At 47.4% G+C, this 6044-nt stretch overlaps 1 long non-coding RNA gene across 1 annotated transcript; it reads left to right on the forward strand.

Annotated features, from left to right (window-relative positions):
- The first annotated feature begins 1687 nt into the window (after window positions 1–1687).
- LOC120323496 lies at window positions 1688–4059 on the forward strand. The gene is made up of 2 exons (XR_005563982.1): window positions 1688–1934; window positions 3704–4059. It is a non-coding gene; the product is annotated as an uncharacterized LOC120323496 (long non-coding RNA).
- Window positions 4060–6044: the final 1985 nt, after the last annotated feature.

Consider the following 6044-nt stretch of genomic DNA (forward strand, 5'->3'; position numbering starts at 1 on the left):
TCATTTTGGCTGGAGATCTGATAAGCAAAGCTAAGGAAACACAAGGCACATGTTGTTCTTGAGCGGAGCAGAGTCAGGGAAGCTGAAAAGAAAATAGATTTTTATTATCAACTCAAATATTGACTGGATGTTGCACGGAGGGAGGGAGGGAAAACTTGCTCCAGAGGAAACCTCAGAAGAAATCCAGGCTGTTGCTGGAAAGTCTTTATCTTCTGGTTTCTTGCCTTGACAAACAAAGTGTCGCACAGGGAAATGGAGTCTCATGTTGAGCAAATGTCAGTGGTCGGTGTGGGGAGATGCACAGGCACACACGGGACATGGGCAATGGGTTTAAGCTGAAGGAGGGTAAATTTAGTTTAGATATTGGGAAGAAATTGTGCCCTGTGAGGGTGGGGAGGCCCTGGCACAGGTTGCCCAGAGAAGCTGTGGCTGCCCCTGGATCCCTGGAAGTGTCCAAGGTCAGGTTGGACGGGGCTTGGAGCAACCTGGGCTGGTGGAAGGTGTCCCTGCCCATGGCAGGGGTGGCACTGGATGGGCTTTAAGGTCCCTTCCAAACCATTCTGGGATTCCATGGGTCTGTACAACGTGGTCATATATCTACAGGAGCCACTGGGCAGGGAGGGAGTTGCAAAGACTGCTCAGGTGTGGTGAGAGGGGACAGAGCAGGGCAGAACCAGTTCAGATACATGTGAGAGCGGTCCCAGAATCCCAGAACATGCTGAGTTGGAAGGACCCACAAGGGTCATTGAGTCCTGGCCCTGCACAGGACACCTCAGGAGTCCTGTAGAGGTGAGAGTGGTGGCACAGTTAGGCAGAGAGTTTTAAGTGGTGGGTGGAAGAGCGGTCCTAGAATTATAGAATAATGGAATCCATAAGGTTGGGAAAACCCTCTGAGATCACAGAATCATAGAATCAGCCGGCTTGGAAAGGACCTCTGAGATCATCAAGTCCAACATTCCCCAGCACTGCCAATGCCACCGTTAACCCACGTCCCCAAACATTCACATGTTTTTTGAACACTTCCAGGGATGGTGACTCCACCACTGCCCTGGGCAGTGCCACGTGATGTGCAGGAGTAAGGGAATGGTCATGCCAGGGATCTGGGGGTGCCAGGTTGCAGGGGTTGGAGAGTAAAAGCTGGAGGGGCTCCCAGGGACAATCAGGGACTGAGAGCAAGAGGGACTGATGGACTCCCTGGTTTCCTTCTTCCATCCAAGACACAGGAAAAGTTTTTCTTCTGAGTCAGCCAGAAACATCCCTGCACTTCCTCACCAACACTTCTTGCTTTTCCAAGTGCCAAAAAAGTAGGGTAGAGGAGCCACAGACCATCAGGCAGATTCAATTCTGGGCTTCTGCCTGACACAGTTCTCACCAGGAATCCCCAACCTCTTGGCTTAGACCTCCGGAGGCAGTCACTGGTGACTGACAGGGTTGGGAATAAGGATGGGATGTCTTGGGATGTCTGATGTGGTGAGTGCTGTGAAGTGCCCTGCACACAGGAACTGGGAGGTGCTGAGATGTGCAGGGAACAGAAATGGCCCTTGGGTGGGAGCAGGACAAAAAATGGGCCAGCAGGGTTACCCCACCCCCAGCAGATCCACACAGGTATCCTGCAGAAACATTCAGAACCTGCTCCTCTTCTGGAAGGTAGAAAATAAGGTCTCCTGGTCAGAACACTTCAGTCACGGTCCTTCCAAACCTCTTCCACATTTCCAGTGGGGTGTGGGGTGACAGTGGGGTTGGAGCAGCTCCCCAGGGAGGTCAGTGGAGGATTTCCCAGCAGGACAACTTGGCTGGGGTGCAGAAGGTGAAGGAAAGTCCTGACGAACATCCAGAGCAGACCTGCTGGCTTTTCTTGCATGGGGAAAGTTTCTTATTCACCTCTTCCTATCAAAGGCACCCCCTGAGAGGAATGAGGGAGTTTAGAAATAAAGGTGGGTTCCACAGAACTACAAAATGGGAAAAACATCTGAAACCACAGACAAAATGAGGCAGAATTAGAGTAAAAAGGGGCTGTAAATACCTTTGTCTCCTGCCACTCTGCCCTTTCAGATTTGCCTCCAGCACCTTTTTCCAGTGCTCCACACCAGCTCCAGGCAGGTTGGGAGGACCTTGGGAGGAGCTGCTGCTTCTCCCACCTTGGAGGGGGGTCAGTGTGTATCAGCCAAGTCCTGGCAAAAGGCTACAAGCTGAAAAAGGAAAAGCAAAAAGTACCAAGATTACCATGAAAACAGCCTGAATTTGCTCTGTCGGGCTGGGCTGAATTTATTGACATATTAATTTTCATCAGAAATGTGGTTTCTGTATATATTATTTAAAGTAATGGTTCAGCTATTCAAAAACTGAGGGATTTTTATTCTGCTCCCCACCCCACCTTAAAAAACACAGTTCTTAAAGGTAAAAGAAAGAAAAAGCAAATGGAAGAAAATGAGACATTCTTATGCTTTACTACTAGTTGCAAAGCCATTTCCCACTGGAAAAATGTGTCAAAAGAATATTCTTCTAGAAGCACAGGAAAATAAAAAGTTATTTTCATCCTGATTCTAGGCACAGATACAGGTTAAGGTGCTTAACTCTTGTTCTAAAACCTTTTCTTTAAATTCCTTGCAATTTTCCTGTTTCTTCTTACATAAAAATATCATTCACCCTTTTCTCAGGCTGAATATTTTGCTTTCTCATGGCTAAAAAGATGAAAATTACAGCTTTCCTTTGAACATCTCTACACCCCTTCTGATTTTCAGCCCAAACCAGTTATTTGCAAAGGGGTAATTCTGGTCTCTAGCGGACACTGCAGAATCCATGGAAAAATACACCCCTTTTTGGTCAAGTTAAAGCCTGTTGACAGGAATAAAGCTCTGTGGAAATGGCAAAAAGCAGACAGGGAATGTTTTATGCAAAGTCCTCTGCTGGGGGAGCCTTGTGACTTGGTTGGTGGTTATTTTACACCAACATATTTGAAGGCTTTGGGTTTGGTTAATTGAGTAACTCAGACACTGAAGCCTTGGAGTGTTTTAATTTCCAGAGGTGGATGTGACTCGACCTTGCAATGAGGACGTTTTGCTCAGTTGAGTCTGCTCTGGGCTGTCCTGACATCCCAGACCCTGCTGGAGTAGTTTAATAATGTTGTGAACACGCTGTTGGTGCCAGCACACATTAATTCAGGATGGACTCCAGGAATATGGTGCTACAAATGTGCTGCATGATTTATGGCTGGGGAGGGCTCAGAGGAAATGTGGGAATAAAATGTGCTGTGTCATGAAGGGCCGAGTGAGGTGATGGGCCTTTGGTGGCTCCTCCACAGCCACAACTTCATTTGTCCTCCAACATTTTCAGCCAGGCTGAGGCACCATGAGCTTGGAAGGGGCTCCCATCAGTGACCCATTTGCCATCTGACAGGTCTCCTTTCCGCCATCCTGGCAGTGCAGAAGGTGCTGCCATCTGGTTCATTTGTCCCCTGGGCAGCCACACTCGGATCCCTGTTGGCACTTGGCAATGGGCTGTTTGGGAACTGCCTTATCAATATGGATCATCCTGAATAATTGGAGGATGTAGAGCAATTAATACGACATTTTTAGAAAGGACAACAGAACAGTTTGGGCAAGAATATACAAGTTTTCCATGGTTTTTAACACCAGTGATGAGAGATGTCCCACACCAAGTGTGAATGGAAAAGCAGTCAAAAGAGTGTGTCCTTTTTTTCCAGACTCCTGGAGCAAAAAATGGATGTTTGGTGCAGGCAGAAGCTTCCCCTGTTTGTCTCTGTGCTTATGCACTGCAAAACCTTTGCAGCCTCTCCCCTGCAATGGAAATAACATCCAGGATGGATCACTTCTGTTTGTCAGGGAAAGGGAATGATGAAGCCCCAGTGGTACATTTGCCTTGCTCCTGCTTTGGAAACAAACTTCCCATCCACTCCCAATCAACTGCAATGATCCAAGCAGACAAAGCTGGTCCCTCATTAAATCAACCTTCAAATTTGCCTGGGGCTTGTTCTAATTGATTCAGAGCAGAGCTTCAGTTCTCCAGAAGTGAAGAATGAAATAAATGAACCAAGTTTCATGGGTTTCATGGTTTTATTTCCTTGGATGGTTTTGTGACACTCTCAGCTTGGCAGGGCAGGAGCTGAGACAGTTCCCAGGGAGGTGCAGGGACACAGCCAGGGCTGGGCTTCACCCACCTCACTCCAGGGGGAGTGTTAGGAAGAATAAGGTGTTTTATCAGTTATACCTTGGAATCACAGAATTGTTAAGGTTGGAAAAGCTCTGTGAGATCATCGAGTCCAACCATCAACCCAGCACCACCATGTTCACCATTTACCACATCCACACATTTTTTGAGCCCTTCCAGGGATGGGGACTCCACCACTGCCGTGGACAGCCTGAGCACCCTTCTGGGGAATCATCTGACTCCCAGATCAAACCACTCCTCAGAGCACTGTAGGGCTTTCTCAAAGATTGGAATGAACTCTTTTTGGACCTGGTTTGCTTGGAGGTGCTGCAAGTTGACCTGTGATTTAGTTTTTCTGGACTGGGAGGCCTCTTGTATGTCCAAAGTTGCCACTGTAGGAAATTCCCGGGCAAATCCATGAGAAAGATGCTCCCCTGAGCTCAGCTGGGGAGGAGGAAGGGCAGGGCAGTGGAGAACCTTGTTCACTCACCTATTTGCTCCTCCTCCACCAAGTTCCTCAGGCAATATCCCCAGGAGCTCAGGCAGCACAGTGAGTCCAGCCAGTGAGCCCAGGGAGCCCAGTTTCATCTGGGCTGCTCCCTCGTGACAAAATCCCCAGGGAATCTTTTCCTCCCACTGCACCACAGCAGCTGCAGGGCCGACCAGTGACCCCAGTACTTGCTCATGGGAGTCACTGGAAGGACTGGGGAGCAATGACTTGCTGAGGAAAGGGGAGTGAGAGCAGAGCCCAACCAGCAAAGCCTCCCCTGGCACAGTTCCTCTGTGTTGGGGATGTTTGCACAGGCCCTGGAGCAGGAGAGAGAAGTTACACAAATGTTATTAAATAGGTTATGATTTAAGAGAAGCAGTAGTTCAGAGTTAAAGTGCATGTTTGGGATCAGAGCTCTGAAACATCCATTCAGCTGTTCTGAAACGTAACTTTTGATAATGTGACCCATAAAGCTTTCCTTAAAGTTCACATCTTTCTTCTTTTTACTTATTTCCTATTTTTTTTCTGCAGCCTCTGAACACATAATTCAACCATTTGCTCCTTTGGTGGGCACAATTTTTTGTAATAAATGTCGTGCAAGAAGCAGAATTTCTCACTGTCCCTAATTCTGCATCAAGAGCAGCCATTCTCCTCCTAAATCATGATACATGAGCATTTACTATGAACCTGCCCTGATTTGCCTCCTGTATCTCATAGACTGGGTAAAATTGGAAGTGCTGAGTAAGGATTAAGTGTTATCCAGTGAGGACTGAGACCATCTATAATCCCTCTGATCCAAATTGGATTAATTATTTGCAGAAAGTGCTAAAAGTCTTTGTAATGGATCAAGAGCTGAATGGGTTGGTCATAGAATTTCATAGAGGTGTAGGATGAGCAAAAAGGGGATTTGTCCAAGAGAAAAACTTTATTAAGCAGCTAATTGAAACCAAACTTGCTAAGGGGAGATCTTTATGTACTTTTATAAAAATAATTTAATTGACTCTCTTGGAAATCCTGGCTGGAAGGATATCAGAAGTGGCACCATACGGAAAGTGTCCTCATGCAGCCTGGGTGAACAAGGAAGGACAATCTGATGGACAGAAAGGATGCCAGGGATCCCATGGTTCTGTTCCACCACTGGGAGGGACACAAATATTGAGATATTGGCATTAAAGTCATCTAGAGAACAGCATCCAGGAGGTGTTCACCTGGACAGCTGTGTCCATGTGGGGTTTGGTGCAAACTAAGCCTTGTGCAAGGTATGAAGGAGGCACAAGAGCAGCTGGAGCTGTTCCTGTGACAAACACTAACCCAGTTTGTCCCCTAGGCAGGAAAACCTTCCTGCTGTGACATTGGAAGGAGCTGGTACTTGGGGGGATAGACTGCT

This window comes from Pipra filicauda, unplaced genomic scaffold, assembly GCF_003945595.2.
Source record: "Pipra filicauda isolate LSUMZ 115617 unplaced genomic scaffold, ASM394559v2 scaffold272_size1030459_pilon, whole genome shotgun sequence".
NCBI classification, from domain to species: domain Eukaryota; kingdom Metazoa; phylum Chordata; class Aves; order Passeriformes; family Pipridae; genus Pipra; species Pipra filicauda.